This window comes from Alexandromys fortis, unplaced genomic scaffold (assembly GCF_014885135.2).
Source record: "Alexandromys fortis isolate MF-2015 unplaced genomic scaffold, M_Fortis_MF-2015_v1.1 scaffold_1167, whole genome shotgun sequence".
NCBI classification, from domain to species: domain Eukaryota; kingdom Metazoa; phylum Chordata; class Mammalia; order Rodentia; family Cricetidae; genus Alexandromys; species Alexandromys fortis.
This window is the reverse complement of record NW_026069031.1, coordinates 1-11,108: the sequence shown is the minus strand read 5'-3', so window position 1 is coordinate 11,108 and position 11,108 is coordinate 1. Positions and strand designations below refer to the sequence as shown.

The 11,108-nt window shown below is 40.8% G+C and overlaps 1 long non-coding RNA gene across 1 annotated transcript; it reads right to left on the bottom strand.

Annotated features, from left to right (window-relative positions):
* Nucleotides 1-3,586: 3,586 nt before the first annotated feature.
* On the bottom strand, nt 3,587-8,428 carry LOC126496099 (uncharacterized). The gene is made up of 3 exons (XR_007590286.1): nt 7,728-8,428; nt 6,338-6,408; nt 3,587-5,921 (listed from the first exon to the last, which is right to left on the bottom strand). It is a non-coding gene; the product is annotated as an uncharacterized lncRNA (long non-coding RNA).
* Nucleotides 8,429-11,108: the final 2,680 nt, after the last annotated feature.

Here is an 11,108-nt window from a genome sequence, read left to right as displayed (position 1 = left end):
CATACGTGCATTCATAGGACTTATAGTACATATGTACAGATGTGCATTTACAGAATTTATACTACATATGTACAGATGTGCATTCATAGGACTTACAGTATACATGTACAGATGTGCATTTATAGGATTTATAGTACATATGTACAGATGTGCATTTATAGGATTTAATAATGGAATGGTAACAAATTATACATGAAACAAACCATGGACAAGAAACCCCCAGACAGCCCTTCTAGGTAGGAGTGACCGAGAACAGGGTGAGGGAGGAACAGCTTAATCTGAAGCACAAGCAGGACCAAATACTGGGATGTAAGGGTGACCGGAACAGTAAGTACTTGCATGAATCAGGGTAATGAGGTTAACATTGTATATAATGTTCTTGTATACAAACTTTTATCCCCTCTCAAAGAACAACCTGACAGAATTCTTTTGTTTTTCGAGACAGAGTTTCTCTGTGTGACCCTGGCTGTTCTGGAACTCACTCAATAGACCAGGCTTGGCCCTGAACTCAAAGATCCGCCTACCTCTGCCTCCTGAGGGCTGGTATTAAAGGTGTGCGCCACCACAGCTCCAGACTAGCTTTTTTTATGACCAACAATTTGAAAGCTGGTCTCATTTTCTACATCATTTGTTTGTCAGAACAGTATAAAACATGTTCAATATCAAAGTCACTGATTTACATTAGAACTACCAAATGATCTTTCTTCTGGTACGCTCTGCTCAGTAGTATGATGCCATCACCCAGGGGAAAGCACCACTGTGGCCATCACAACTTGAAAATGTATGTAGCTAATCCAAAAAGTTTGGAGGTCCTGGTGCCCGTGCTCGATACCAGAAATCCTACTGATAAGTCCAACTCAAGGATCAGGGTTTACCTTTGTAATAAACATCCTAGGGTTTTAATGTTAAAAAAAAAAGAAAATGTATGTAGCTTACCTTTCTATACTCTCAGTGAGCTAATAAGTTTGCCTACAACTTGAGAAATCAAACACACAGAAAACAGGAGTTTCAGAAAAGTATTTTGAACATGTATTTTGTCTTATGTATTCCAGACTGACTTCCAATGCATTATGCAGTTGAGGATGAAGCTGAACTTACCTTCCTGCCTCCACCTCTCCAACGCTAGTATCACAGGAGCATCCTATGGAACTCACTGTACGTGGTGCTAGGAATCAAATTCAGAGTTTCCTGTATGGCAGACAAGCCCACTACCAAGTGAGAAGCATCCCCAACCCCTAGCAAGTACACTTCTGCCTAAATTTTAATAAAATTTCTTTTTCAAAAAGTTTGGGCTGGAGATATGGCACAGTGATTATGAATACTGGTTGTTCTTGCAGAGGACCTGGGTTAGATTCCTAGCATCTACAGTCACCTGTAACTCCTGTGCCTGGGGACTGATGCCTGTTTCTGACCTCCACAGGGGCCAGGCAGATATGTGGTGAACAGATACACATACAGACAAATATTCTTACAATAAAAATAAGGATAAAAATGTATTATCTCACTCTATATACACGGGTGTTTTGCCCGCATGTATGTCTGTGTGCCGTGTCTGAGTGGAGCTCAAGGAGGGCAGAAGAGGGCACTGGCTTCCCTGGAACTACAGTGACTATAGCCAGTTACTGCCTTAACTGCCCTTAACTACTGAGCTATCTCCATAAACCCAAAATTTATTATATAAAAGATTCTTCTGGGTAAATTTGGACATTTTACTTTAATATGCATGGTTCATCCCTAAACCAAGTAACTTACTTATACTACTGTTGTAGAATATTATTTTAAGGTTTTTTTGTTTTGTTTTGTTTATGCTCTGGAACATTTGTTTAATGATGCAAAGATGTGTTTGATTAAATAAAATTCACCTGCAGTCAGGAGGCTGTGTCAGCAACTGGATGACAGAAGTTGTAGGGAGAAGCCAGGTGGAGAAGGGTTTATAAGGAAGGACAAGGCAGCAAACTAGGTGAGCTGCTTGCTATTCAGCCTGTCTGAGGAGCAGAACTCTACCTTAACCTTTGAATCTTGAGTTCTTTAGAGGAACAGAGATAAAGATAAGTTCCCTTGGTAGCTTTGAAAGAGTGGGTGCCTGAGGGAACAGAATTTCCTCAGGCTGTTGGTAGCAGTGGAGTTGCAGTTGCTAACTAGGGTAGTCATGGCTTAAAAGGCAGCAACAATTAAAGAGGACCACGGACTATAGAAAACTTCCTTCTTTTCAGAATTTCCGTGTGCATGTGTGCATTGTGTCCACATGTGTGCAATGCCAACAGAGACCAGAAGAGGGAGTCAGATCTCCTGGCACTAAGTTACTGGTAGTTGTGAGCTACCTGACATGGGTGCTGGGACTGGAACTCAGCTCCTCTGTAAGAGAAGTAAGAACTCAACTTCTAAGTCATCTCTCCAGCCTCAGAAGAACTTTCTTGATCCTCAAGCGAAAGCAAAACCTCTCTAAGTTTACTCTTAGTTTTACAGAAAAGCTGGTTTTTGAAGATGTATTTAGATTTTTCACAGTTATTATTACCATTTAGGATAATAAGGAAATGCAGGTTAGTAATTAGTCATCTATTACAATCGAACTTGTAGTCATATTAGGTCAAACAGAGATATATTTTATATAAGTCACCTCCAAACACTTCAGAGATCTACAGAATATGGCATTTAGGATGTTTTAAGAACATAGGTTCTTTTTTTATGACAATGAGACATGTCCACTCCTGGCAGCACCAATCTACTTCAGGGAAGTTGATGGACATTGAAGAAACTCCACATGGAGTTTACTTTCTTTGTGGCAATAGTAGGCCATTGGGGAAGAAAGTGCTCTTCCATCAACGGCTGACAGTATGCTGGTGCTGACTGGACAAGCAGGACACAGAAGAGAGTGACTGCCAAACCTTGTCAAGACAAGGCAGGACGGTCCTTCAAAAACTGTGCGTCATAAAAAAGTCCATCAGATATGCTAGGCCTGTAGGCGGAATATGTGTGCCCTGACCTTGTGTGACTGTCAAGGCAGCCAGCTCTTTTTGTCATTCCTCACATTTTTTGGAAGTCACTTGTTTGCACTTCCTGCTTACTCAGTTAATATTATTTCCCTTCTCGGTCTCTGAGGGAGTTGAAGACTAGACAGTTAAAGTTTTCCTCGTTTACTAGATGCAGAAAAGAAACTCACTAAAGAGGTGTAAAGTGTAAGACTGAGAGATATCAAGATAGTTTTGAATGGTAATGCAAGTTAGGATAGAAAGCTAATTAGGTACAAGACTTTGGGTTCACCAAGTGAGGGCAGAAAATGGAGTACTTTCCCTGAATTTGTCAATTGCAAATGGACTAGACATTGTTGATGTATTCATAGACTATATATATTGTTATTGTACTTAATGTATATAGTTTTTCTTCTATTATAGCCTTCTTTTATTTTTGACAAAAAAGGAGAAATGTAGTGATATTTTGTTTGTGTTTTAACAAATAAAGATTGCCTGAAGATCAGAGTGCAGTGCTGAGCCACTAGAGGCCAGGTGGTGGTGGTTTACACCTGTAATCCCAGAACTCAGAGGGCAGAGACAAATGTATATAGTTTTTCTTCTATTATAGCCTTCTTTTATTTTTGACAAAAAAGGAGAAATGTAGTGATATTTTGTTTGTGTTTTAACAAATAAAGCTTGCCTGAAGATCAGAGTGCAGTGCTGAGCCACTAGAGGCCAGGTGGTGGTGGTTTACACCTGTAATCCCAGAACTCAGAGGGCAGAGACAGATGGATCTCTGTGAGTACACAAGATTGAATCTGTTTAAAAGAGAAACAGAGCTCACACAAAGGTGATCCCAGCACTTGCAATTCCACATCTTTAATCCCAGCACTAGGGATGTAGAGACAGGAATGATATGGTTGGGTGGAAAGAGGAATATAACACGGGAGGAGACAAAAACTCACTGCAATCTCAGATTTGATGGAGACAGATGGAATCTGAGGACAGGATCAGCCCTTTAATCTGAGCACTGGCAGAGGTAAAAGAACTCTCTAGTGGCTGGCCGCTCTGCTTCTCTGATCTTCAGCATTAACCCGTATATCTGACTCTGGGTTTTTATTTTAACACCAATTAGAGTTTATGCTACATATCATATCTCTTGATAAGACAGCTGGGATAAGCACCATTGGGTCTGTGATACTGCCAGTGTGAAAAATTCACTGAGATCGAACAAAAAATAAGTAAATAAATAAATTAGCTAGGCAGTGGTGGTGCACACCTTTTAGCACTCAGAGGGCAGACACAAGTGGATCTCTGTGAGTTCAAGGCCAGCCTAGTCTACAGAGTGATTTCCAGGACAGCCAAGGCTACACAGAAAAACCCTGTCTCAAAAACCCAAAACCCAAAACCCGACATAATAGACATGCAAGGACTGCTTTCAATATCTCATTATGATGAGGCTGTCTTTGAAGTCATAGAGAAACACCTCCCTCTGCCTCCCAAGTGCTGGGATTAAAGGTGTGTGTCACCACACCATGCCAGGCTAGATTAGGTAATTCTTATATTCTCTATGCCACCAGTGACTTTCAAACCTTTTTTATTTTTTACCATGTTTTCACATTGATGATTTACATGTATATGTGTAAGTACATTGTAGTTGTTCATTTTTTATTCTTTTCTGCTTTGGGGGCCCACCACCCAGATCCCAAATAAATGACACACAAAAGTTTATTCTCACTTATGAATGCCTGGCCTTATCATCTTGGCTTGTTTCTTGCCAGCTTTTCTTAATTATCCCATCTATCTTTTGCCTCAGGGTTCTTATCTTTCCTTATTCCTGTGTACCTTTCCTTTCCTTCTTACTCTGTGTCTGGCTGTGTGGCTGTGTAGCTGTGTAACTGTGGCTGGGCCCTGAAATCCTCCTCCTTCCTCTCTCATTCCCAGATCCTCCTATCTCTTTCTCCCAGATCTCTCCTCATGTCTATCCTCTCTGCCTGCCGGCCTCGCCTGTTTCTCTCTCCTGCCTCGCTATTGGCTGCTCAGCTCTTTATTTACATGTGTTTTAGAAAGGCACAGTAACACAGCTTCACAGAGTTAAACAAACGCAGCATAAACAAGAGACAGCTTAAACTAATATTCCCCAACAGTGTGTAAGAACACACCTGACACAGTATTAAAGGAAAGTACTGATGATTACTCTCTACTGCTTCACACAGGAAAAAAGAGCTGAGTTATCTTCTTAAGCTGAGAATCTAAAATGTCATCAAAATAATAATGAATGCATATAACATCAATGGATATAAAATCCCTGGGTGAAAGGTCACACAATGTCAAAGAATCCATCTGTACACTTTTCAGTTAAAAGAGCAGAATCTACATCCAAGTCATCAAATGTGTGATGTTGTGATGTCTGCACAGCTCTAATGTGCCTTCCTGTCACCTAGTTAGCAGTGCAGATTGTCTGCGCAGCTCCAATGCATCTACCGAATCACTTGAGTTATTGTCATATACACAATACCTAAAATTACTTTTATATTTTTGAAAATGTTCATTATCTGGCCATAATGGAAGCATCAACACAGGGCTGGAGAGATGGCTTAGTGGCCAAGAGTGCTTGCTGCTCTTCTGAGGGCTGGGTTCAGTTCCAGCCCAGGTCAGGAGGCTCACAGTGTTTCTAACTCTAGATTCAGAGAATCCAGCATACTCCCTGGCCTCCACAGCCCCGCCCACCGCAAACTCATACATATAAACATAGATAAATACTTTTTATACAAAGTCATTAATATATCTGGTGAATAAATTTTTGCTTAAGAATAATATAGCACATTTATTCTTACATTGTATCTACTCCAAATGTAACTATAAAGAAAACTTTCAAACTATAAAACATACCTGGTATTTGGCTAATTCTGCCTGTAATACTTTCACTTTAGATCTTTCTTGTTCCAATGCGGCGTGCAGTGAGGTCACCTACAACCAAATAATGAGTAAGAAAGTACATTAATTCTGAACATATTCAGTGTGATAAAATCTGACAGCTGTCAGTATCAGAGATGCCCTCCCTTCCCATGGTTCCCAGAGACACTGCAGTGAGCACAGACAGGAAGGCCTGCTTGCCATGAAGAGAAACCCACTCCAGGAACAGGTAAGCTCTGCCTGCTGCTGGTGTTCTGTCCACTAACTCACAACCTTTACCTTCCAAACTGTCCAGGACACGCCTACCATCTTTAATACAATAAGCAGGAACTTTCTTTGCTAGTACACAATAATAATGAATACTTTCCATTGCTTTCTCACCTGCTTAAGAGGCAGTATTTCTATTTTGTGGGGCCAACAAGACCTCAGAATAATATAAAACGCATTCAACATCTCCCAAAGCCGCTCACCTGGACTGTCAGCTCATTCTTGATACTTTGGGATTCATCGACTTGCAGGAGTATTTCTGCCTTATCTTTCACTGGGGGAAAAGAAAACAGCATCGTCACCACCCCAGCCACTCAATGAGGAGAGCAGTCAGAACACCAGTTTCTCCTCTTCGCTCCATGGATGTTCTTCTAGAGCCTGACTGGTCTTATTTCTCACTAGTAATTCTGGTCATTAATACAGCAACAGTGTTTTCTTTTTAAGTAATTTATATTTTTTCTGAAATATCATCTGCATAGATATGATGATTAATTTTTCAATTTATAATAACTAGGACAGGTATATAAGAAAACTGAAAAATTATAAGGAAAAGTGAAATATCTTGAGCATTTGTCTATTTATTAGGTCATGTTTTTGTTTGTGTGTGTGTATGTATGTGTGTGCACTTGCCACGTCCACATGTCAGGATAATTTCTCACAGTCCTTTCATCACAGCATACAAGTTTCAGGGATCCAACTCAGGTTTATGATGTTTGGCAGCTCGGCTTTACCTGTTCAGCCATCCTTCTATTTTGTAGCCCAGGCTGGCCCTTGGACTTCAGCTGCTCTTGCCTCAGTCTCCAAGGTGCTGAGCTTACAGACACAAACCATTATACTTGGCTTCTTGGCTAATCTTAAAACAAGATTTTATTTCTTTTTTGGGGGGGGGGGGAGTCTCATCACTGTGCAGCCTTGGCTGGCCTACAAGTCAGAGATCCGCCCACCCCTGCCTCCAGAGTGCTGGATTAAAGGTGTGCTCCACCATGCCTGGCTTGGTGCAATAATGTGTAAGAACTAGAAACTCAGCACTCTTACCTGAATAGTGGCCAGGTGCTTTAAGAGGCCTTACAGTGGAAATAATAAACTATCCAATTTGTATCCCTCTGGGGAATTGTGTGTGTGTGTGCTGATAAAACATGGAACTTGGTTGTTTTCACATATTAAGATTACCTTTAAATCTAAACACTGCACAAAGGCTGAGTGCAGTGCGAGCGCCTCTAACCCAGGCTGAGTGCAGTGAGCGCCTCTAACCCAGGCTGAGTGCAGTGCACCTGAGAGGCAAAGGACTATGCAGTCTGGTCTACATAGCTTCAGTTCAGCCAGAGCTGCACAGAAAGACCCCATCTCAAAGAAGCAAACAAGGGAGCACCAGCTGCTCTTATGGAGAACCCTGGTTCAACTTCCAGCACCCACATGGAGGTTCATAACTGTTGTGACTGCAATTCTAGGGAAACCATCCTCAGCTTCTTGTGTCTTTGGGCACCAGACATGTTTACAATGCATACAATACATATATACATACACGTAGGCAAAACATTAATACACATAAAACAACTAAACAAAAAAAACCCTAAAAACATGTGACTCACTTACTTTCTCCTTCCTGAAGCATTTTTAGTAATTGTCCATTTCTTGCTTTTACTTCTTTATACTTTGCCTAATAATCAGAGAAAAGAGATTTTTAACTTTTTAAAAGTAAATGGTAGATTATGGTCTACTTTTAATTTATGGACTGTATATTTAAAAACATAAATCATTTAGGAAATGAACCAAATGGAGGAAGATGTAATCAGAACTACTTAATTAAACCTCAGGAAACTTAAAAAGGCCAATTCGATGGCTTAGAGGGTGGAGCGTGATGGTGTGAGTCTGATTCCTGAAACCCACAGAAGGGCAGACAGACCAAAGTGACTCCAGAGAGCAGAGATCACACACGTGTGTGTGCACACACAGACACAAATAATAAAATTGAACTTAAAAAAATTCAAAGTAGGGGGGTAAAGGTGAAGTCAGAAAAATATTAAAATTTTTGAAGGTTTTTTTCTTTTTTCCCAAATAAAAACTTTGAATAAATCCAACTAATTTCAATAAAAATCAAAAGAAAACAGCTCCATCTTTTTTACTAGACTGCCCTGCAGTCCTACACCGCCACTGTCAGCATAGAGCTGGTGGCACTACTTGACTTTTTAGCTCCTTTTCCAATGGCTGACTCTTCTCCTCCTAATGAACAATACACCATAATTCATGAATAAGAGGAGCTGGGTTCCCACATGAACCACTTGAATTTTTGATAATTATCTCCCCAAACAGTCTTCATTGGCTCCCTCCCTCCCTCCTTCCTTCCTTCTGCCCTTCCTTTCTTTCTTCCTTCCTTCCTTCCTTCCTTCCTTCCTTCCTTCCCTCCCTCCCTTCCTCCCTCCCTCTCTCCCTCCCTTCTTTCTGCCACGTGATGTAGGTGGTTCTTCTTTCTATGTGTTGCTTTCATTGGTTAATTAATAAAGAAACTGCTTGGCCTGATAAGTCAGAACATAGGTGGGTGGAGTAGACAGAACAGAATGCTGGGAAGAAGGCAATGAGAAAGACGCCATAGCTCTCCTCTCCGAGATGGACGCAGGTTAGAATCTTCTCGGTACACAGATTACGAAATATGGGTTAAAGCAAGATGTGAGAATTAGCCAATAAAAAGCTAAAACTAATGGGCCAGGCAGTGTTTAAAAGAATACCATTTCCGTGTATTATTTTGGGTAAAGCTAGCCAGGCGGCCAGGAGCTGGGCAGCAGGAATGTAGCCCACTGCTCCTTCTACAGCCAGGCTGGCCTCAAACTCACAAAGATCCACTTGCGCTGGGTGATGGTGGCGCACGCCTTTAATCCCAGTACTCGGGAGGCAGAGGCAGGTGGATCTCTGTGAGTTTGAGACCAGCCTGGTCTACAAGAGCTAGTTCCAGGACAGGCTCCAAAACCACAGAGAACCCTGTCTCGAAAAACCAAGAAACAAAACAAAACAAAACAAAAAACCCAAAGATCCACTTGCCTCTGCCTCCCAAGTGCTGGGATTAAAGGCATACACCACCACAGCATGGCTGGAACATTTCTTTTAGTATTTTGAAATACTTTCAAACACTAATAACCAATTATTGAAAACAATATAAAATGTTATAAAAAAATAAATGCCTAAAAATATCAGTGTAAAAAACCTCTCTTTCTTTTTTCTCTCAGCACGGAACAAGTATGTGGAAGATTTACCAGTTTTATTTTTTATTTCTATAGTGCAGGAGTCCAACCTAGGGCCTCACCAAATACACAAAGCAAGGAGCTACCACTGAATGATGCCAGAACCCAGTGGATTTAAATATATTTTATTTTTATTTATTATTTGAGGGGGGGGTTTAGACAAGGTTTCTCTGTACAACAGCCCTGGCTGTCCTGTATACTCAGTTGGCTTCAAAGTCACAGAGATCCACTTGCCTCTGCCTCCCTAGTGTTGGGATTTAAAGCATGGGCTACTATCACCTGGCTTTAAATATGTTTTAAATTCTATAAAAAGTGATTTTTTACTAAATAGTACTCTATCCAATTAAATTGCTGATAATAATTATTTACTGAGTAATACTGTAGTCCACACAGGGAGCTGAAGCGTCTGCTATAGCAAATACAAAGAGAGTAAAAATGCTTAAGAAATTGAGATGAATTGGGCAGTGGTGGCGCACGCCTTTAATCCCACACTTGGGAGGCAGATCTCTGTGAGTTCGAGGTCAGCATATTCTATGGAACTAGCCCTAGGAAAGCTGTTTCAGAGAAACCTTTTCTCGAAAAAAACAAACAAACAAAAAGTAAGAATCTGAGATGAATGAGAGATGCTGCACACAGCAGCGCCAGAACCCTGGCTGCCCACAGGCTCTGGTAAGTAATCCGTGGACTAACATTGATCAGAAGACAAATGATGCTTGAGGAACTGGAGCATCTTTGTTGAAGTCTAAAGGGCAGTAGCAAGAGAACGCCTTATAAGTTTGTGATTAAAAACAATTGTAAGGGCAGGAGTCCTTGCTGCTCTTGCAGAGGACCCAGGTTTGGTTCCCAGCACATCAGGTGGCTCACAACCTCTAACTCCAGCTCCAGGGCATCTGAGATCTTCTTCTGCGTTCCACTGGTACTTGAACACATATGTGATGTATACAAGCACACACATATACAAATGAAAATTTAAAATTAATCTTTAAGAGAAAACAATTGCATACATAGCATTAGCAAGGGTGTGGAGAAGCTGGAATCCCTGTGCACTTCTGGTAAAAGGACAACAAACAGTTGCTCTGAGAACGCTTGGAAGTCACATAAAAGCTAAGACAGAATTATCCTATAACCAGCAGTTCTACTTTTAGATTTTCAAAATACTCAAAGAACTCAAAACAGGATCCTGGACACTTACTTGTGCACCCACACACAAAACGTAGCACGTAAACTTCAGAGGATGTAATAAGGCAGGACAAGAAATGGAGTTCTGATAAACGCTACAACACAGAGGCAGCTCAGAAAATTTCTATGTTAAAAGAAATAAGCCAGACAGAAATGGACAAAAACTGTGTGATCCTACCAGAATGAGAGATCAGGAACAGGTAATTCCTAGAGATAAATTGTTGTTAGGGGGTGAAGGGTGGGAATAGTGAGCGATTTAATGGAGAGTTTCTGGAAGGGAACAGCAGGAATGGTCACCCAACAGTGAAAAGGTTCTTAGTGTTACTGAACCTTTAATTCTAGCACTTCAGAGGCAGAGGCAGGCTGACCTCTGAGTTTGAGGCCAGCCCGGTCTACAAAATGAGGACAGTCAGGGTTATACAGAGAAACCCTGTCTCAAAAAACAAAGAACAAGTAGCTAAATAAACTTAATGCTATTGAACCTCAGGCTTAAAATAGTTTACAAAGCTGCCTGCATATAACATACAACATATATTTTACAATATATATTTTTTCTTTTTTT